Source organism: Vulpes lagopus, chromosome 7 (genome assembly GCF_018345385.1).
Source record: "Vulpes lagopus strain Blue_001 chromosome 7, ASM1834538v1, whole genome shotgun sequence".
Lineage (NCBI taxonomy): Eukaryota > Metazoa > Chordata > Mammalia > Carnivora > Canidae > Vulpes > Vulpes lagopus.
In genome coordinates, this window is record NC_054830.1 from 89,872,935 (window position 1) to 89,896,548 (window position 23,614).

Sequence of the window (23,614 nt, forward strand, 5' to 3'; positions counted from 1 at the left end):
AAGAAGATGTGGTTTATGTATACAATGGAATATTACTCAGCAATTAGAAACGACAAATGCCCACCATTTGCTTCAACGTGGATGGAACTGGAGGGTATTATGCTGAGTGAAATAAGTCAATCGGAGAAGGACAAACAGTGCATGTTCTCATTCATTTGGGGAATATAAATAATAGTGAAAGGGAATATAAAGGAAGGGAGAAGAAATGTGTGGGAAATATCAGAAAGGGAGACAGAACATAAAGACTCCTAACTCTGGGAAATGAACTAGGGGTGGTGGAAGGGGAGGAGGGCGGGTGTTGGAGGGGAATGGGTGACGGGCACTAAGGTGGACACTTGACGGGATGAGCACTGGGTGTTTTTCTGTATGTTGGTAAATTGAACACCAATAAAAATTAATTTAAAAAAAATCTATACACTCTCTTCTCTGAAGTACTGCAAAAACCTCCAATATCCTTAGCCCTATAGATAAAGTGGTCTTTCTAAAATGCAAATATGACCATATTCTTCCCTTGCTTAAAAGCACCCAATGGTGCCATGATTTTCTTAGGAGTCAGTCTTAACTCCTTATTATGACTTACATTTTATGTAGTACTCACATGCTTTTGATCTACACACATCTCCAGCTACTTTACAGCCCAGATACCGTATTCTTTGAACATACCAAAATGTATCCCCCAATAATTCCCATTCTCTCTTCTTGAGTGAGAAGAAAGCAAGTCTTGTTTCCTGTTATATCAGCACCACCTAGCATTATTATGCCCCTTAGTAGGCACTTAATAAATATTTATTGAAGGAATACATGAATGAATAATGAATGCACTCTGCATCACTGGTCCAAATCCAAGCATAGTGATCAGAAACCCATGAGGGATCAATCTAGCAAGAAAAGCACTAATTGATTCCTGGGAATAAATCACAGTTGACTTCTCATATTCATGAGTAATTATATTGGAAAAGACTTTGATGAATCATATATTGGGGGACCAGTTATTAAACTTCAGGATAGGTTTCTCTTTGTCTTAGAAATCTCTATTTCTTCTCAATTTCCTATTGCTTTGAAAATAATGCCTGATATGCTAGACTATTCTTAGCTGACATTGCCCCATATAAATGTACCTAATCCAGGGCCTGAACATAGATGATCCCTTAACTGTTCTCAAGCTACTATTTTCTGATAGATTTTTTTTTCCTATTCATTCACCAGCATAAGGTTGCAAACTTCAAAGTTTTTCTTCGTCCATATTTCCCTACCTTCCCTAAATATATTCTTACCAGGTAACTAAGATAAAACATTTTCCCCAATTATCCTGGCAATTACTTTCTATAAATTAATACTGATTTAGATAATATCTCATGCTGATCTAGGCTTTTAATAAATGATTACAAAATGCCACAAACTTTTTTATATTCATTGATTTAAGAAACATTCATTGAATACTTATGTGCTAGGCAATATACTACAAGGTGCATAAAAAAAAATTATATTGACCTACAAGCTTTTTCCCATCTAGAGATATAATTTAATAATGTTTTATACCACTTAGCAAAATTCTTAGATTGTTTTATATAATCCCTGCACATTTTTTATAAATTTTCCAAGTATATATATAAAGTATAAATAGATGAACAGATAAAGATAAATTTGATTATCAGAATTAGGATTTAGGTAGGTAGGTATATAGATGGATAGATAGATGGATTTGAATATTATATCCAAATACATGTTTATTAAAATTTCACATACATATACATAAATTAGATTGACTGACTTACAGTTTTTAACCATTGAATTGATGTAGTTTTTAATAGTTCATGGGGCAAGCCTTCTATTCATTACTTTTTTTGGTCAATATTTTCTTAGTGTTTCTTGCTTTTTCCTTTTTCTAGGTGAATTTTAGTATGATTTCATCAAGTTTCAAATAATCATTGTCAAGATTTTGGAGAAGAATTACATCAGACCCATATATTAATTTATAAAGAATCTGGCTCTTTGATATTATATAGTAATCCATGAGATTTTTAATAATAATTATCAAGGACATTCTGCTGTTGTACATGCTTAGTCTTAATGTATTGAAATCTCCAGATACCATGAAAGATCAACATGAACAACCCATCCATTTGATCATTGCTTAGGTAAAAAACAAAACAAAACAAAAACAGAAAGACGAAAAAAGAAAGAAAGAATCACACTATGTCAAAATAAGGCACAAGCTTAATTTGATATCCCTACATCAAAAGCCATACCAGATATGGAATTGTATTAATGGTTAGTACTGTTCACTGACTAGAGGAAGCCGTGCTTACACAGACTTCAACAGAAGCAAGAATCTTCCACTTGGCATCCTTTTTGTAGAGTGATTGCCTATGTGCACTTTACCCCCAACCCCAATAAAGGTGGTCTGCTTCCTTATTATGAGAATAGAAAATATTTAAACTCCTCAATACAATCGTGTTCTAACTCTGAGAAATTAAGAAGGAGAAAAATAAATCAAAGCAATGAGATTCAGCAGAAGCAGGTAAGAATATAAATTACTTCTCTAACCTTAATAACTTCATGATTTTGAATCTATACAAACTAAGAAAGTATAGCATATTGCTTTGTGAGTACCTTGATACAAAAGATTTTGTCTTTTCTATCACAAATTCACACCCAGAGCATGGTCATATAGAGTCAGAACTGGGAAATTTTTCAGAACAGCCTGGCCATAACTTTTAGATCCTAAAAGGCATTTTCTGATTATTCAAAGTGAAAATACTTGTAAGCCACGCCTTACCTTTTGTTAGGCATACATATTTTATCTTGAATCTTTCTGAGGTCAGGATACCTATATTCTCTTTTTACCACCAGCATTTAGCACTGAGCAATCTTACACACCTTAAGTTAAAGTAGTAAGAACAATGGTATCATACCTAGAATCAAAGGTACTGAGTAAATCTGTGCAGGCATATATGTATGTGCATATATACACATATACGTTTTTAATTGTATCCCAATTTAGAGATACATAGGACTATTGTGAGTTTATGCTTTGAAAAGTGTGAAACTAATTGGTTTGGAATTAACAAAGTTACTGACATTTTAAAAGGCCAGTGCTAGAGAAAAAGCACATTATTTTTGACTATGTTGTAGGGTAAGCCCTTAACAATTATGTCTGTGCACATACCTATACAGCTGTAGAAGTCAGAAGTTTTTTAAAACTAGTTAAGAAGCACTAGTTGACCTTTCCCTATCTTCCTTAGAGTGCACCTTTATTAACGTGCCCTTCAAAAACTGCAAACTGCACAGAGACATGAAAACAGTGCTCTCCCAAAGAGGTAGGGAAGGATGTAAATCATGGATGGCTCTAGAGTCTGGCAGATTCACTCATACCTTGCTTCTTAGACAGTAGCACTTCCCTTTTTGTTAGTTCTAGAAAGCAAAATTTTTTTAAAAAAAGATATTTGTAACTTTGACCTACAGCTTTAAAAATTAAATAAAATGCCACTGTTCAGAGAAATGCAAAAATGCTAGCATTGAAATCACATAGCAGGGGCAACAAAGATGTCAGAAATGTCAATATGGCCTATGAGAAATGTGTGCAAGGCCTCAGCTCAAGCCACCATTTGTACAGTCTCTATACATTTTCATTGCTGAACCAAAAGTTTGAGTTCATAACAGTGCTTGCCTTGGAAAGAAAAGTAGCAGTACCAAAAATAAATCTAAAGGATGCCTATTCCATGACGGAGTATCTGCCAAAATTATAACCTTTGTTGCAATTATGTTTTATCTAGCCATGGAAAAGCTCTTCACAAAACAAAATATGCCAATGAGCACTGATGTAGCCGTGCTCATCAACACAGCTGAGAAGCATCATTGTGTTTTTATAATGCTATCAAGTCCTGCTATAAAGTATGGAGAAGCCTCCTTCCATAGTTCATATTGCTAACCATCAAATGGAAGAGTTGTCATTGCTGATTGAGCCCAGGTACTGAGCATGATACTGGGTTTGGGAGAGAAAGGCAGAGAATAGTGGGAGGAATTTTGAAAGGAAAGAATGGCCTGCATCTCCACAAATAAATCACTCTATGTATCTCTTTTAACTACTTTGGGCTCTTTGAGGATGTTGTAGAATGTCCTTGTCCTAATCTCCTTAAGAAGCTAGAGTACTCAAAACTTACTTAAGAAACTCATCCTACATCTCAAATATGCTCAAGAAAAATGCAGAGAAAGTTGGGAAAAGAATAGTGCTATATGAAAGGACACACAGGGAGCACAAATGTATGAAGAAAGAGTCATATCCTCTTCAGGCCATAGTCTCATTTATTTCCCATTAAAGGGAGAGAACATAGGATCAAGAAAGCACAGAGAAATAAAATACAAAACTCCTATCTCATGCAATACACAAAATTCCATTCCAGGGGGATTGTCATTATACATATGGAAAAACAACAAAGCTTCCAGAAGATAATGCAAGTGAATATCTTCTAGATGATTTGAGATTAAGAAATATTTCCCAGAGGACAAAGGGCACTAACCAAACAAAAAAATTAAAGATTGGACTACATTGAAATTAACAACTTCTTTTCTTTAAAACATACTATTAACAAAGTGAAAAGTCGAGCCATAGGCTAGGAGAAAATATCTGTAATGCATATAATCAACAAAGGGCTCTTTCAGCAATAAATTGAAAAATAGAAACCATCAATAAGAAAAAGCTAAAGTTCAATCAAAGAGATGGGCAACAGACTGTGAAGAAGAATTTTACAGAAGAGAATATCCAAATGTCCATTAAACATATAAAAGGAGGCTAAACCACGTTGGCAGTCAAGGAAACAACTCTGCAAACTCATCACAATTCAAATGACTGAGAATACTAAGGGTTGGCTACTCTCTGGAGCAATGAGCACTCATACACTATTGACAGAAATGGAAAATCATTTTGGATATCTGCTTAGTATTATCTACACAGGTTAAAGATATCTTCCTGGTGATACACCACTCAACATGTATACATATTAACAAAAAGACATATGCAAGACATTCATAGTAACAAAATTCATGATTACTGAAAACTGGAACTGACTCAAATGCCCATCAGCTGTGAAATAAATAAACTGTGAGCCATGCATACAATGAAACACACTACAGCCATCAAAATGAATAAAACTATTCCCACATGCAATAGAGCAATGAATCTCACAAACATACTTGAGCAAAAGAAGCCAGGCACAAAAGAATCATTATCTGTAACTTCATTTGCACAAAGGTAAAAAGAAAAGCAAAGCAGGTACAACCAACAAATAGTGTTAGAAGTCAAAATAGTGATTACTTCTGGGGAAAAGGGAAGGTTTAATGGTTGAAAAGAGACATGAGTAGAGCTCGAGAGGGTGTTGGCAGTGTTCTATTTCTTGAGTAGGGAGGTGGTTTCACAAGTGAGTTCATTTTGAGATAATTAATTCAGCTGAACACTTATTATTTCTGCACTTTTCTGTGTGTGTTATACTTCAATTAAGAGGTTTTCTTTTTCTTTTTTCTTTTTTTTAAGTAGCCAGATATAGTCTCTCTTCAGAGAAGTAAGAAACAAGCCCATCAAATGCCAAGCCCTTTATCAAAGTAATCAAATCTTTTTTACAAAATTAAGTGTGCAATTGTCCTTTTAAAATTAAGATCAACCCAATTTTAAACATGAATAAAGTAAGAGATGGAGTGATTTGTCCAAAATTTAAAGGTCAGAAAACTCCAGGGCTGAGGTACAAAAACTAGGTCCTACTATTCCATGCCCAGTACCATTTCTATTATTACACAATTACTTTGAAGTTTAAACAGTAAAGATTTGCTTCACATCTTCAATCCACCAAGAAACTGCGTTTAACAGGATAAATATGTTAGTCTCCATTGTGCTTCAGAAAATTATGCACATGGAAAGATGCTTATTGATGAAAATGCCCCTCCTGAAAAGCCTCAGGGCATCTACCACACCTATATGACCCTTTGGAGGGCATCTATTTGCAAAAAGTCTCTGGGCTTTGAATAGCAGATCCCTCTGACCTGGCGTCTGCCATATTAACAGTGGTTAAGTCATGGGTTTTGAAGTTTGAGCTGAGTTTGAGTCCTTGGTCTATCAGCATTTAACTTCTCAGAGTCTTGTTTCCATATCTATAAAACAGAAATAAGGATAATACCTGTCTCCCATGGCTGAGATGAATAATAATCCAAATTCCTGATATCAGGTTAAATGACAAGTAAATAATGTCTTTGGTATTGTTTTGAGTTTCTGTTATTTTTCTAACTCTAGGTGACTATTGACTCACTCAGACACATAAAGATCAATGACCTGAGATGGCCTGGCATGAGAGCTCAGGGCCACAGGAGCACTCTTTCCTGCATCGTAATACATCAATCTAACCACACACTCTCTGGCAGGGATGAATGCAAACCTTGGAGAGCACTGGAACTCAGTAAGGGTAGAAGCTGAAAATCTACATGAAGGGAGGAAGCATCCATAAAGTGAAAGGAACTAAGCAGGCAGAGGCTATGAAGGAAAGAAGTGAGCAGGGAAAATTTTGTTGGCAGCATGGAACAAAGAAACTGAAAAAGAGATTATATAGGTAATAGACAAGGCAGGACACAAAAGCAGTGACCATTGTCTCTGGAAGAAGAGTTTTCAGACTCATCATTATGAGAGCTATTGAGTACAGAGTACACCATTCTGAGGGACAGGGAATGTGGCTCAGATTCCTTGGGAGGTGTCACTTGCATCTGCGAGAGAGCATTCTCAATCCTGTGCCTGTTACACAAGTCAGCTGAGCACATCTCTGCACCCAAAAGCTCTTCAACATCCTAAATGCCAATTAGGAGGGAGTGTTAAAGCATCTACTTAAAGCCGAATAAACCAGAGTAAAATTAAGCAGAAGGACAAAGTCCAAGTTTATACAAGAAAGCACTACATTTTAAACTAGTGAATATTATTTGTAATCTTAAACTTGTCCATCAGAGACTGTTCAGTGAAAAATTATTTCTAAATCTAAAGAGTAATTTATATGATCATCCATACAGAGTAAACTACTGGAATTGGTCACTCAGCCATAAACTGAGAAATTGCTAGTAGGTCCCCAAATGGAAAACACGACCACAGAAGGAAAGTCTTCATAGTCTACTCAAAGATAAGCCCATCTGAAAAGTGAGAATAAACACCCCACATGCCAAAAGATTTATACTTAGGCCAAGAATCTGACCTCAAGTACAATAGAACTACCAAATCATTTATGTTTCTGTTTATAGATAAATAATTTATACATAATGAAAACGCCAGAAAAAATCTAAAACCGTTACTAATAGATAATTGTAATGCTTGACTCTTAGGGGCTGAAGTTTGTTATGACACATAGATATTTCCTTAGGGAATATTTAAAATAATATCTAAACTATTTGAGTTCCTTTGGGTTTCATCCTCCACAGAGTATGTGCTGGGAATATTGCTGGACATCCAAAGAAAGCTGATCCACAAGGTTACTGGAATAACTGGAGGTTAATATGTCATGCTGGTTTTTTTCAAAGTGAATATTATAAATTATTTTCTAGATATTTTCTTAGAAGCAATTTACCATTACAGACACTATTTGACTACTGATAATTTGAAAGTCACATGAAAAGAATATCTGCTACAATTCAGAAAAAAGTAGCAATAGGTTGTGAACAAGGGTGATGCTCATTTTGCTGTGTTTAGAATAATATAGCAGTGCCTATAACAAGTAAACAGTGGGCCGGCTTTGTTCTGCTGGATTTAGATTAACCTTTACAAGCAATGCAGAATTAGATTATGAAAATAAATTGAAAATGGCATCTCCTTAGACTCACTTTGTACTCTGCATTTTCTTAAGCTTTTATGTGACTGTCAAATATTAGTTTAGGGCTCCATTTGTATTTGTGGCATTTTTTTTTTTCTGAAAAGATAAGCACCAGTCTTCAGAGAAAGCTTCTTACTATTGGATACAGAAAACAACTCTCTCCTGAATGGTTAATGTTTCAAATATGAGCACAGATACCAGATGGCAAAAGGGGAAAAAAGAATGCAAGTTGTTTCATTGTTCAGTGATAAAGATTTTTCCATCTGCTGGTTCAATACTAACTTGGTTTACATTCACTTAGAGCCAATACAATTAAAACTCTATTTGAAGTGAAATGTTTCAGAAAAATAAAACTAGAAACCTGAGAAATACTTCCACAGGTCATACCCATCCATCAAATAGCTTTAATATGTGTACAAACGTGAGCACATGATAAAACAAAGATATCAAATACATTTTGAAAAATTCTAAAGTCACATGCATTTAAGTAACTCTAATGAAGACTATATGTGATTGAAATGTAAGTGGACATCTGCTAGAATGTAGAGTCTTGGTGAAATAAAATGTATCTGAAGTAATAATATACTGGGGTATTCATCACAAAAGATGAAATGAGAGACTACTGATGAGTGAACACTATGGCAGCAGTTAACAAGGAAACAAGTTTGAATGGTTAATTCACTGAGACCAATGAGCAGGTGAAGATGAGAAATAGCACAGCAATCTCTAGCAGCAGCATCTTAAAAGATAGCAGGAGTCTTACATACTAAAATAGAGTAAAGAAGAGAGGAGTGCTTAGAAACAATTGGAATTCATGAGAACAAGCCTCAAGTGAGAATCATGAACAGCAAGACAGTTATAGATTCCCTCCTAACAAGATGACCCTTTGTTCCATAATCCTTTGATAGAAAGAAGTCTTACTCAAAACGTAATATTCATAATATTAAGAAGTTGTTTTCCAGGGCAACCTTCCCTTTTGTTCAGAAAACACTGTTAAACTGGGCATCTTTTTGGTGCATGAAAGCTCCGTGAGGATGAGACCTGTGACTCACTTCTGTATCCCTGCTGCCTAGCATTTGGCATATGATAGATGTTCTACAAATATTTGATAATCTTAACAGAACTGATCAAAGAATTCCACCTTCTAAACCGATATTGCTCTGTTATTGTGCATCTCCTTCAATCTGATTAAGCTCACAGAGATTTTTTAAAAATGTTTGTTTCTTTACCCTCTTTTTTTGTGAACCACTTACAATAGTGTCAAACCTAAATTTACTCTTTAATAAATCATGGTAAATATAATGGATGAAAAAGAATACTTCCTCTGCCAGTAGCATGTTTAGATCTGCTTCGTTCTTTGCTCCTTCACCAAATAGTCTCCAATGAGAGGGGCCCAACAAGACAAAACAAAACAAGCAAAACGAAAGGGGGCATAGACTCCAAAGGCTGGCAAAGTGACCCACTGAAGTCCAGGAAGAAAATATTAGAATTTCTATCTTTATTTATTTTTCATCTCAGCCTTTAAGACATCTTAATTCTGTGCATGATTTATATGATGTATTAACCCAGTAATACATACAGATAATTTATAAATAAATAAGCATATTTGATGCACACAGAACTGAGGGCAAAATCAAAAGAGTTTGGAGACCACCAGTAGAATACTGAATTCTTACCATCAAATAAGAATGAAGGAAATATTTACAGAATTTAATATATATTTTAATATCTATATTTTTTAATTACTACAATTATTTTCCAAATATTACACTATAATTGTGTGTTAAATAACCTGGTTTGAAGTACTGCTTAGAGACAAAGCACTCAGTCAATAAATAATTTGGGCCAAATATATGTTTACTGATGAATGAATAGGTGAATAAACATTCCACAAAATTGGAAAATGTGATAAACTGAGCTACCAGTCACTTGGTATTTCCCAAGTGTTTTCTTCTATTAGTTCTTGAAGAGCTCCTTGGAAAAAGAGATCCAAGTTCAATTAGTTATTTCACAAATGCTGCATACTACAGTACACTCTTTCAAAGATTCACAGCATAGATGAGTACACTAAAGGCTCTGGGAAATCCTGCAAGGTAGAAACCTCTTTAAGTTAGTTTATTCCAGCATTTCCCATTTCCATAGTTTATTTGACTACATTTCTCCCTCATCCATAATATCTATCAACCACCCACAGGGAATGGTGTTCCTCAGAATGCACATGGTGAAATCCTATTTTAACGGGATTCAATCCAAAAACTGGAGATTGGTTTGAATATGGAGTCATTCTTATTGGTTGTATATCAAGCTAAAGGACAACTCAAGCCATTGTACATGCAAGTCTTTACTATGAAATGTCATTACTAATGACATGGATTGAGGATATAGCAAAGGATGCTCATTGAATTTCCTACTGACATCTATAAGGATGAACTTCACAAGCATGTTATTTAGACAAATATGCTTTTATCTCAGATATTTAGATAATTTAAGGATACAGAGTCCACTTGTTCTGAAAAGTTAATAGTTTTTATAAAAAGGGGAGAGAAAAAAAAAGGGGGGGAGAGAAAAAGAAGAAAGGACCTAATTAAAGTATTTACTATGTATCAGGCTTTGTGCTAGAAAATGTAGCTCTTTTTTTGAAAATGTAGCTTGTTTTGATGTTTCCAAACAAATGTATTGGCTAGGAATTGTTTTACCAAGAGGTAAGCTGAGAGTCAAAGAGGACTAGTAATGGAGAGAATCCAAGGTGGCTATGCAGGTTATCATCCAAATTAGGACACTTTTAAGAATGTTGTATAATTATTCTGGGATGATATTTTTTAGTCAACTTGTTCATTGCCAAAACATCTTACAAAGACATGGGTTTGAATCCAGATCTCCCCAAACTATCTTCTTTCCATTACACCTCATTGCTTGAGATAAGAATGTAGTTTAAGTTATAAACAGAATGCTTTTGCAATGTATACATACATCAAATCATGTTGTATACTTTAAATATCTTACAATTTCATCTGTCAATTATAACTGATAAAGCTGAAAAAATAATAGAACACTGCTAGAGAAATCACCCATCAATCACAAGAAAGAACGTATCAGGACCGTTTTAAAAATATTTTTAAAGATTTTATTTATTTATTTGTGAGAGTGAGAGCACACAAGCAACGAGGAGGGGCAGAGGGAAAGAAAGAAGCAGACTCCCCACTGAACAGGGAGCGCAATGCAGGGCTCAATGCGGAGTTCAATCCCAGGACCCTGAGATCATGACCTAAGCAGAAGGCAGTTGATTCACAGTTTGAAGTTAAAAACATTTTAACTTCATAGGGGTGCCTGCCTGGCTCAGTAGAGCATACGACTCTTGATCTCAGGGCCATAAGTTTAAGCCCCAGGTTGGGTTTGGAGCCTACTTTAAAAAAATTTTAAATATACACATTTAAGAAAAGGAAAATGGATGATGAAAACATCAAAAAAAATTCTATCCTCCACCAATACAGAATTGCCTTTTAAAATTACTAACATAATGTTAGGCATATCCTAATAGTAATAGCATGTAAAATGGCTGAGAATAATCCTTTATGCTGGTTTAACATCACATAGAATCTTTTTAAAACACTACGTTGCCTTTTTATTTTACTACACATAAGGAAGATGTCAAGAAACTGGAAAAGATCCAAAGATCAACAACTAAAATGGCTTCAAGAGTTGTTACACAGAAGTCATGAGATTTTTTTTTTAAAGTAAATGAGAAGCTGTTTAGTCTAGAGTGGAAAGTCTAAGAGATAACTTTAAAATTGCCTTCAAGTGAATTAAAAGCTGATGAAAAGTCTTCATCTCCAAGTGAATAAAGCCAAGAGGGACGGGATTTAATCAAAAACCATGAGACTGAGCTTGTGGAATTGTGTCATGGTGGTGGACTATGAATTTCCACAAGTTACGAAGGAGCCTTTTCCAGAGTCTTTTACACGAGAGAAGCAGTCACCTGCAATGCCTTATTTGATCATTGCTTTTCTTGAAAGTAGAAACAATGATCACCTGATGTCATCCAGGTCCTGATTCCTTGCCTGATTTTCCTGATGCTAACATTTATGTCTGATGTAAATCATCAATCATTCAACATTCCCCACTGACAGCAGTGTAAATTCAAACTCCTTATAATGTCATGAAAATGTTTACTTATACCTCTGCCTACTCTTTCGGCAGAAAAACTTGCCACTCCCTTGCCACTCCTTGTGCTTCTCTCACACTACCCAGAAAACCACAAGGAGCACTTCAAAACCACAATGTTCTAACACAGCCCCTCGGCTTATACACATGTTATTTCCTCTGAACAGGATATGCTTTCTTCCTCCCAAGCATCCCATCCTCCACCCTGCCAAGCCCTCAGTCCATCCTAGAAATCATTCTCATTCTCGAAGATAAAACTCAAATGACTTTTCTCTGCTGCTTTAATAGGTGATAAAATCCCTCTTGTCTGCATCCAATCCCAACAGACAAATTCAGTTTCTTCTTTCTGTGCTTTCAAAGTACATTTTTCTCACATTTATTATGGCACATATCACACTATTCTTAAAAGTTCATTTGCCAGGCACCCTGAGTAGACTGTGCACTCTCTGGTGGCACTAGGGTGGGAAAGGATAGGAACAAGACATAGTCTGGCCTAGTTCTTTTTGCTTCTCAGCTACCTAGCATATAGCAGTTGCCAAAATTTTGTGTTAAATCAATGAAGCCATTAATTACCTGTTACATGCAAAGAAATATTCAACATTCAAATTGTTGCTATGGAAACCCTATCTGGGGACTTCTATTGGTCTTTAAATTCAATCGATTTAGACTTGTTTTCCAAGTTTCTTCTGAAAGCATTTTTACCTTCAAACGATAGAATCAATAATGCATGTTTAAACGCTCTGGAGCAAACATGTGTGTCTGATCTACTCTGTCAAAACCACCAAAATATCCAGGACTCCAGGGGTAAAAGTAGTGAAGAGCAGATCTGTAAAAAGGTGGTTAGAAACTATAAATTTTCTCATCAAATCTGTTCCAGAAAAAGCTTCTGGGAGACACACAGGAATCCAGATCCCAATTCAGCTTTACTTGTATATGAATAAGGACAGCAGGGTTTTCCATGAGGAAATATAGTGCATAAGAATATTTTATTATTAATACAGACATAAAGCAATATCAGACATCTTAAATACAACTGGTCTCTTGTTGCCATTTGTAAGATGTTTGCTCTTTGATGTAAAGTTAATTTATCTCTCTACATTTGCAACACTTGTTAAAGCATTTACATTTTGAAGAAAATGAATAAATATGTCAAGTGTAAGGATGCATATTTTAAATGTAGTGTTTACCTCCATAAAACAATATACTTCAAAATATTTCCTTTTAATTTAAACTTTTACTTTTAATTACATCCATTTTAGATTAAATTATTCTTAATTGGACACTTCAAAAAACAAGGAGGAATTACATATTTATTCATTTTAATGCTCTGACTTCTTCTGACTCAACGTAAGTTGTCTTTTTTAAGAGCTAAAAAGTAATAGCTTAAGGTAATCAAATTTTTTCCAGTACAACTAAATCAGCTTTCCTTTTTTCTCTTCCAAGTTTTTATTTAAATTCCAGTTAGTTAACATACAGCATAATATTAGTTTCAGGTGTAGAATTTTATTTTTTTGTATTTTTTTAAAGATTTTATTTATTTATTCATGATAGACATAGAGAGAGAGGCAGAGATACAGGCAGAGGGAGAAGCAGGCTCCCTGCAGGCAGCCTGACGTGGGACTCGATCCTGGGACTCCAGGACCACGCCCTGGGCCAAAGGCAGGCGCTGAACCGCTGAGCCACCCAGGGATTTCCCCCCCCCCTTTTTTTTTTAAAGATTTTATTTATTTACAAGTGTAGAATTTTAGTCATCACTTACATATAACACTCAGTACTCATCAAACTGACTTCATTTTCTAATAATTCAAGAAACTAGAACTCAGTTCTCTGATGTTAGTGCCTCAAAATCTCCAACCTTTCCTTTTTATGGCCACCTTCAGCATTCCTCCTGTCTTTATTTGGCCCAAATTCCTCCTGTCTTTTTTTTTTTTTTTTTGACAGGGCGAAAGAGAGAGAGCATGGGGGAAGGGGCAAAGGGAGCTGGAGTCTTAAGCAGACTCTGCACTGAGCACCAGCCCCACGCAGGGCTGCATCTCACAGCCGCCTGAGACCACAACCTGAAGAAAAGCATGAGTCGGAGGCGTAACCCACTGCGCCACCCAGGGGCCTCAAGTTCCTCCTGTATTCAAAAACAAGCAGACAGAGAATTATGTCATATTCTGGCTATCTCCCTAGTTCTCTTTGTGTGTGACACAAAGAGACAACTTTCTCACTCCTTGTAGTTTCTTCCCTCTGTACTTTTCTCTGGAAAACTTAACATAACAAAAAGGGCTTCGATGACCTGACAACTGCTTCTCTCTCTCCCTTCTCCCACCTCCCACCACCATAAAGCTCCTGGTGCTTCTATCACCCTGAACCACTTCAGTTCCGCCAATGTGCCATACTTTTTCTTGCCACCCAAATTTTAACATTCTGTTTCCTCTTCCTGGAATGCTTTCTTCACTTACTCCTTTTTATCATAATTTTAGATAAAATGTGGGTTGAACACTATAATGCAGTTTTTTGGTTACATTTAACCATATTTGTATCTTTGTGTCTTCATATTTGAAGGAAGTTCAGATTTTAGATTTATTTACATTATATTATATCTATAAGAGGTGGTATTTTGTTTTTAAAAAGAATAAATTTTGAAATTAATTTGGAAGTAAACAAGAAAATTGAAAAAAATTCAAACAAAGAGATGGTGAGGGAAGTATAAACCTTCAAGAAAGCAGCAATGACCAAAATAGGGTGAAGCTACCACAAGAAGAAAAATACAGCTAGTGGAATAGAAAGACTAGGTCAGCAAGATCCACCCCAAAAGTAACATCAAACTATGATAAAGAAATCTCCAAAAAGTAAGGTGATAAGGAATATTTACTTAAATATTGAGAGAATAAATGTGAAATATCCACATACTGAAACAAGCTCCAGGTGAGTTTAAGAAGTGAAATGTCAACACTGTACATACAAAACTATCAGGAATCAAACAATGTTTATCAAATATTTAGAAAAATAGTTTTTAGTTTTCAGGCTATAGAAGCCATAAAATAGGAAAGACTGGCAACATAATGAACTAAAATTAAAGAGATAACATTTGACTGAGAAAATATATTTACATCTAATATGGTTATCAATACTTTATAGGAAATGTATTCAAATATATGTGAAATATAAAGGATTAAGACCTCAAGAAGTGTATGAGCAAAAATAAAAAACTGCTGCAATGGACCAATATTAAACTAACTTATGGAAATATACCCATTCTTATTTGTAAAAGAAAATACTAAATTAAAGAAACAATGAAAAACAAAACTTTTGGCTAAAGATGTTAATGAAAACACAGAAAGCTGGCAAGAATGTTGCTAAATTTATTTTCCAATTGATATTGCTTTGTAACAAATTATCCCCAAATTTAGCAGCATAAATCATTTTATTTTACTCACAGATAAGGTTTTGTGAATTTGGAAAGAGCTCAACAGGGATAGCTGGCCACTGTTCTACCATAACCGGGGACTCAAAAGAGAAGACACAGGACCAGAGAAGAATCCATAATTGGGGACTAAAATCATCTGAACACCTGTTCATGCATGTCTGGGAGACTGGAAATCTAAGAATACCTTCCAGAACGTCTATTATATGTTGCCTTTCCAAGTGGCCTAGCATGCATGCTGTGACATAATAGTCTTAAGATACCCAAACTTTTTTTTTTTAAGATTTTACTTATTTATTCATAGAGACAGAGAGAGAGAGAGAGAGGCAGAGACACAGGCAGAGGGAGAAGCAGGCATCATACAGAGAGCCTGATGTGGGACTCGATCCAGTGTCTCCAGGATCACGCTCTGGGCTGCAGGCGGCGCTAAACCGCTGCGCCACCGGGGCTGCCCGATACCCAAACTTCTTATGTAACAGACAGTTCATGGTGCCAATCATGAGTATTCAGAACACAAAGTGGAAGCTGCCTTTCTTTACCTATCTCAGGAATCATGCAAAGTATCTTCTGCTGTGTTCTATTGGTTATAAGCAAGTCATAAGCCCATCTAGATTCAAGGAGTTGGGGAAGAGGCACCACATCAAGGTTATATTGGAAAAGATCATGTAGAATGGAGAATTCCTTACAGCCATCTTCGGAAAATGCAATTGGCTCTTATAATACATTCATACCTGACTAACATAGCATTGTAAATTTTTACAGTCATTCCGGAAAGCAACAACATCTTTCATTTTAATTCAGTAATCTGACTCCAGGAACTTTATCATAAAGAAAGAACTCAAGAAAAGCAAAAAGTTATCATTAAATGCTGATCATCTATGTTAGAAAAAAAATCACAGGAACTATTCAAATAGCTAAAACGGGCAAATCATTTGGCAATTCTGATGGAAAAATGGAAAATAGTCCTTACAAAGACTACATAAAAATATGGAAATTATACGATGTGACTATGAATAAAGTAAAAAAAATGAAATACAGAACAGAATAGAAGCATTAGCAGAAACAATTTTTTAAGAATAATTGACTATGAACTAGTACATTGCTCTTTGAGGGGTTAGGATCACCAGATCTCTTAGGTCAGACTGTCCACATTTCTACCTTTCTATAAAAGGCTGAAACCAAGGTAGATTTTCCTAGTATCCTGGAGAGATACTTTCTTTTTTGGAGTGACAGGACTACCCAAGGAAATACCACTAGAGTAGCAAAAAGCAAATAAAGAGACATCCTAGTCTGCATTCAGTAAGATCTACAGATTTATCCTTAGCAAGAACATTTGCTTTAGGAATTAATGCATTAACATAAGTGAGATAGAGGCCCAAGTGAAAATAAACCTGGGACATTTGCATTTAGGAGTCTATCTGTATGAAAGGTTCATACTATTCATATGCCTCCAAAATAGGATTTTTTTCTACTTATTCCCACGTCTGCAAGTTTGGGGAACAGCTCATAGCTTGCACAGAAAAACTCTCTCTGGAAATGTTCTAGCCAGATTCAAGATTCAACTCAAGTAAACTTCAGTTGGAAGTGACTCTAGGCCAGATTTATTCCATCCTTCTTAAAGTGTTATTTCACCTTTTAATGTTGCCTTATTGGAACTATATTAGATACTCTTGTATAATAATCTGCATCCTATAGCTTGTACTGGGTGATTTTATCCTGCTTATTCTCTAGTCCTTATCCTTCTACCCAGATGGTAAGTTTCATGTGCATATATATGATGCCTTATACTTTTCTTATATCCTTTCTCTATGCCACACATATTCGGTACTAAGGACACAGCAGGTGTGTAATCACTGATCCATCATTAAAATATGTAGTTTTATGTCATCAAGATTAGCTATATTCAGCACATATCACTCTCTTAATGTTATTGTGCTTCCGAATACCAAACCCCAATGATTTCCCAGTCATACTGAGGTAAATGCAATTAGGTATAGACAAGTCAAGGAAAAACTAAAAGAATTGGCATGTTACAGCAGAAAGAACCCTGAATGATATAGCAAATATGTAAAAGCCCTCAGCAATGCTAGGAAGAAACACATATTTGATGACTAGGAAACAAGATTCATGAACACATCAGCCTCTATACTTTGTTTATTGATATTTAAGCATTAAGTTGTAGTCATTATCTGGCATAAACTCTCACCTCTTAAATTCATTAAATATGACCCCAAGTAGATAGGTATAATCTTTAAAAGGTAATTATAAGAGATGCAGTTTGAGTGTCTATGCCCATGCTCAGCTTTAAAATTTTTTAAAGATTTTATTTATTTATTTTGGAGGGAGATAGTGTGAGTGAGGGAGGAAAAGAGGGATAGAGAGAATCCCAAGCAGACTCTGCACTGAGTGTGGATTCCAACTCGGGGCTTGATTCCGGGACCCTGAGATCATGACCTAAGCCAAAATGGAAAATCAGTTGCTGAACCAAATGAGCCACCAAGGAGCCCATCAGTTTTAGAATTTGACTCCAATTTTCAGCTAAGACTTATGAATCTATCCTAGTTGTGTGAGTCAGAATGATACCATGAAATATTAGTAGATGAGTTTCTCCTGCATTCTTTTTTTTCATTTATTGTGATAAAAAAACTCTCAACATAATATCTACACCCTTAACAATCCCCTTGACTATCAGTACAATGTTGTATAGCAGATCTCTAGAGTTTATGCATCTTCCTTAACTGAAACTTTATGCATGTGGATTAGTAATTCCCCATTTCTCCCTTCCCCCATCTTCTGAAAACCAACATTCCATTCTTTGATGCTGCATATATGTGAAATAATGAAGTGTGTCTTTCTATGACTAGCTTATTCCACTCATACTGTCACATATTGCAGAATTTTTAAGGGTGAATAATACCCCCATTATATATTTACAATATATTTCCTTTAATCGTTCATTTGCTAAAGGACATTTAGGTTGTTTCCACAACTTGGCTATTGTGAATAGTGCTGCAATGAACATGGGAGTAATAATATTGCTCAAGATCCTGATTTCAAGTCTTTTGGATAAATATCCAGAAGTGGTATTACTGAATCATACAGTAGTTCTATTTTTAATTTTTGAGGAAACTCCATACTGCTTTGCATAGTGGCTGTACCAATTTACATTCCCACCAACAGTGCACAAGTGTTCCAACTTCTCCTCATGCTTGTCAATACTTGTCTTTCTGTTTTTATAATAACCATCCTGACAGGTCTGAGGTGATATCTCATTGTAGTTTTGATTTGTATTTCCCTGATGGTTAATGATGTTGATAATTTTTCACATAATGTTGATCATTTGTACATATTCTTTGGGGAAATGTCTATTCAAATCCTTAGCCCATTTTTTAATGGAGTTACAATTTTGGTTTGGGGGTTTGTTTTGTTTGCTACTGAGTTATAGAAGTTCCTAATATATTTTGGATACTACTGCCTTATAGATATATAGTTTGCAAATATTTTCTCCCACTCCATAGGTTGGCTTTTCACTCTGTTAATTGTTTCTTTTGTTGTATGGAAGTTTTTTATTTTGATGTAGTCCTACTTGTTTGTTTTGGTTTTGTTGCCTGTGTCTTTTGGTGTCATTTCCAAGAAATTGTCAAGAAGCCTTTCCTATATATTTTCTTCTAGGAGTTTTGGAGCTCCAAACCTTACATACCTGCACTTTTCCCTTAATGATGACTTTCCCATTTAAACCACAAGACTGGAGCCCCCACTGTTCATGGAGGGTATGTCATAAAGGAACATAAAAGAACAGAGAACAAGGATGACAAATTCTAGACTTTTACACCTACCAGATATTAGATAGAAAATTCAAGGATGAATTCATATAGATCCAAATTATAGAGGAAATTATCTTCTGTTTATCCACACTAAATAAAAATCCTATTAAAAAGATCCCAGGAGTTTGAGAGGATAATGATATAACAGTTCAATAGAAATGGTTAAGCACGAACAGGGAAGGCTTAGAAAGAAGAGCAATATGAGGACATACTGCTGCTAGATTCATGCAGGAGATCTTGCTTCATGTTCCCACCTGTAGGTGAGCTCCAAGGTATCAGAGAATTATTATTATTATCAGAGAATTAACCACCTCCAGAAGGGTTTTGAGAATAGAGGGTACTTAAGCCTGGTTTTCTATTTGGTTGCTCTGGAAGCTGTCAAGTACTACAGAGAGTGTCCATGTCACTCTGGCCTTGAAGTTGTACAGAGAAGCTGTATAAAGTGCTCTGGCACAATGAGCAGTTTGACAGGACACTGGAAGCAGGCAAATATTTTCCCAAGTCGCCTAGACAGAGTCAAGTGGATATAGTTCTCTGTGAAAGTGGACCAATAGGCTAAGAAGACACCACAGAAATAGCAAGAGTTTGGATGCTGTATTAATTTCCTAAAGCTCATACAACAAAGTCCTACAACCCTAGTGGCTTAAAACAACAGAAATTTATTCTTTCAAATTTCTGGAGACTTGAAATCCAAGATCAAGGTGTCACAGGGCTATCGTCTCTCGAAGCCTCTAGGGGAGAATCTGTACCATGCCTTTCTCTCAGCTTCTGGTGTCATCACCAATCCTTGGCATTCCTTGGCTTACAGCCGTGTAACTCCAATTTTCACCTGCACTGACACAGCCTTCTCCTCTTCTGTCTCACATTGTCTGCCTATAACAAGACACGAGTCATACAGAATCAGGAGTCCACTCTACTTTCGTATGACCCATCCTAATTAACTACAGCTGCACCTTATTTCTAAATAAGGTCACACTCTGAGGTACTAGGGGTTAGAACTCCAACATATCTTTTTTGAAAAACATACTTTAACCTATAACAGATGCTCTAGAAGATCCCAGTGAAAAGGTATAGCCATGACCAAGGACCAGATAGGACTGCAGTGTCTTGTACCTACCCATTCAGAAAAAAATGAAAAATGACCCAGAACTGATCTCTTTCTCAACTCCCATGCTCCTTAGATTGATTCTTGAAGAAGGATAGAAGTTAGAGAGGAAAATCCTGAATTAAGTGAGTTTGAAACAGAGATGCCTGGGTTTATCTTAAATTGATTAAGACTTTTATTGTTGCCAACAGGCATTATGAAGATTCCAAAGACAAAACTAAATGGAGATAGCAAAAAATATGTAATATTTCTGGCACACCTGAAAATAAACATCATAATAGTTATAAATCTATTTTGTAACAATCCTTGATGGGGGAGAGATGTTAGTCTTCTTTAACTAAATTTGATAAAGGCCACAAAGGGATTAAAACTAGCTAATGTAATGAAAACTACATACAAACAATTTACTTAAACTGCATATAACAAGGTAGTTCTTAAATTATTTTTTAATCTCATTTTACTAAAGATTTTATGGCCTTCAATGCCTAGTGTGATTATGAAAACTTCTCCTCTGGTCCTTTGCTTTCATTGTTCAGTTTCTGCTTCGTCAGTTTTCTCAGGATCCCCCAAAATTCACTTTCTTTTATTAAAATATTTTTATTTATTTATTTCGAGAGACAGTGTGCAAGTGGGGGGAGGGACAGAGAGAGGGGGAGAGAACCTCCAATAGACTCCCCGCTGAGCATGGAGCCCAATGTGGGGCTCCATTCTAGGACCCTGAGATCAAGACCTGAGCCAAAATCACAAGTCAGCTGCTTAATCAACCAAACTACCCAGGTGCCCTCCAAAGTTCACTTTCTACAATATACACCATCAAGAATCTACTTTGAAATGGTATCGTTTTATTTATTATTAAGGAGAAATACTCTTATTAAACTTTAGACACAAATGTCTGTCTTCCAATATGCTCTGAAAAATGCTTGCCACAAGTCCTATGAACCCACGGTGGCATAGTTCTGTGCTCAGCATGCACCGATCAATCCTTCTAGCTAAGCAACTCATAGTACAGGGGTAAGACATGACTTTATAAACCAATGGTCTTCCTTTGAATGTCAGCTCTGCCACTGACTAACTGTATGACCTTGGGCACCTTTCTCTGCCTCTGTTTTCTTACTCAAAAATCATGTCTAGCCAAGAAGGTTGTTATGTAAATTAATTAGATGTGTTAATATGTATAAAGTCAGAGTCAGTTTAAATAGTAAGCACTCAGTGCTTACTATTATTAAACATATAAAGAGTTCTTTCAAGTCAATAAGAAAAAGGCAATGTAAAATAGGTCAAAGAGGGATCCCTGGGTGGCGCAGCGGTTTAGCGCCTGCCTTTGGCCCAGGGCGCGATCCTGGAGACCCGGGATCATATCCCACATCGGGCTCCTGGTGCATGGAGCCTGCTTCTCCTTCTGCCTGTGTCTCTGCCTCTCTCTCTCTCTCTCTCTCTGTGACTATCATAAATAAATAAATTAAAAAAAAATAGGTCAAAGATTAGAGTAGGCAAATCACAAAAGAGGAAATGTAAATGATCAGCAAACAATGAAAATATAGGACCTCAACTGGTAAAAAGGGAAATGCAAATTAAAGGAAGATACTATTTTGCCTATTGGATGACAATGTAAGAGTTTGATTACCAGCAGTGTTAATGAGAACCTAGAGAAACTGGCACTCTCATTTATTATTGGTAAAAGTCTGCATTTTGATAATATTTTGGAAATTAAGAGAGTACTTTTTCTAATATGCATACTCCCTGAATGAGTATTTTCATTTCTGGGATTCTAACCAACAGGGGGGAAAAAAAGAAGGAAAAAGAAAAATCAGCAATGTCTAATACTCTCAAAGTCTTATCCAAAAATACATATAAAAGGTTGCTAATAGTGCTCACTTCAGCAGCACATATGCTAAAATTGGAACAATACAGAGAAGATTAGCATGGCCCCTGTGCAAGGGTGACACACAAATTCGTGAGCTTTTCCATATTTAAGTAAGTAAATCAATAGGGTGCCTGGGTAGCTCAGTCAGTTAGGCCTCTGCCTCTTGACTCAGTTCAAGATCTCCAGTCCTGGAATGGAGCCCTTCTTGCTCAACGGGGAGTCAGCCTATCCATCTCCCTCTGTCCACCCCCACCCCACTCCCACCAACCCCCATTCATGCTCTGTCTCTGTCTCTCTCTCAAATAAATAAATAAAATTTTTTAAAAAATAACCAAATAAACAAATAAAAGGTTGCTAATAACACCCTCCATAAACAACTAGAATGTCCATATATAGGAAAACAGTTGCCCAAATCATGATATACTAATATGAAACACTCATCAGCTATTAAAAGAACAAGATAGGGGCGCCAGAGTGGTTCAGTTGTTTAAGTGACCAACTCTTGATTTCAGCTCAGGACACGAACCTCAGGGTCCTGGGATTGAGCCCTGCATCGGGCTCTGTGCTCAGCAAGTAGTCTGCTTCTCTCCCTCTCCCTCTCCCTCTCCCTCTCCCTCTCCCTCTCCCTCTGCCCCTCCCTCTGCTCTCTCTCTCTCTCTCTCTCTCTCTCTCTCTGTCTCTCTCTCTCTCAAATAAATCTTTTCTGAAAAGATTTAATTAGGGAGACCTGAGTGGCTCAGCAGTTGAGGGTCTTCCTTTGGCCCAGGGCGTGGTCCTGGAGTCTCAGAATCAAGCCTCACATTGGAATCCCTGCATGGAGCCTGCTTTTCTCTCTGCCTATGTCTCTGCCTCTGTCTCTGTGTCTCTCATGAATCAATAAAAATATTTTTAAATAAATAAATAAAGGTTTAATTAAAAAAGAAGAACATAGATCATTACGCACTAACTTAGGACTAGGCTCACAACATACTACTAAGCAAAAATAGCAGATGCAGTTAGGGCTCCGTGCTGCTTTATCTTCAGTATCTATTTGAACATAATTTTATTTCTGTTAACGAAGGAAATAGTAGTTTACAGTGGTTACATTAGAGATTGAGATTAGAAAGAGAGAGAGACTATCAATTTCACTTTCAACTACATATTGTTTGGATTGGTACAGTAAGCAGGTACTATTACTATATTTCAGGCAATTGAAAAAATTATAAAGAATGGAGGAAAAAGAAAAATGAATTTGTAGTAAAAGTCAAAAATTAGTGACTATCTAGATACCTTTCTCAGGGTACACTCAAAAACTGTTCATTAGTTACATATGAAAATGTTTCCAAATATGTCTAATAAGGGGAAGTAATTCTTACACACAAATTATAGAGTTCTTTAAAAAGTTTAGTGCTGGGTTAAAACCCTTTATGCTCACTA

The 23,614-nt window shown here is 36.0% G+C and overlaps 1 non-coding gene across 1 annotated transcript; it reads left to right on the forward strand.

The window, feature by feature from the left end:
• Window positions 1–22,201: 22,201 nt before the first annotated feature.
• On the forward strand, window positions 22,202–22,308 carry LOC121496427. The gene has a single exon (XR_005989233.1). It is a non-coding gene; the product is annotated as a U6 spliceosomal RNA (small nuclear RNA).
• The last annotated feature ends 1,306 nt before the right edge of the window (window positions 22,309–23,614 follow it).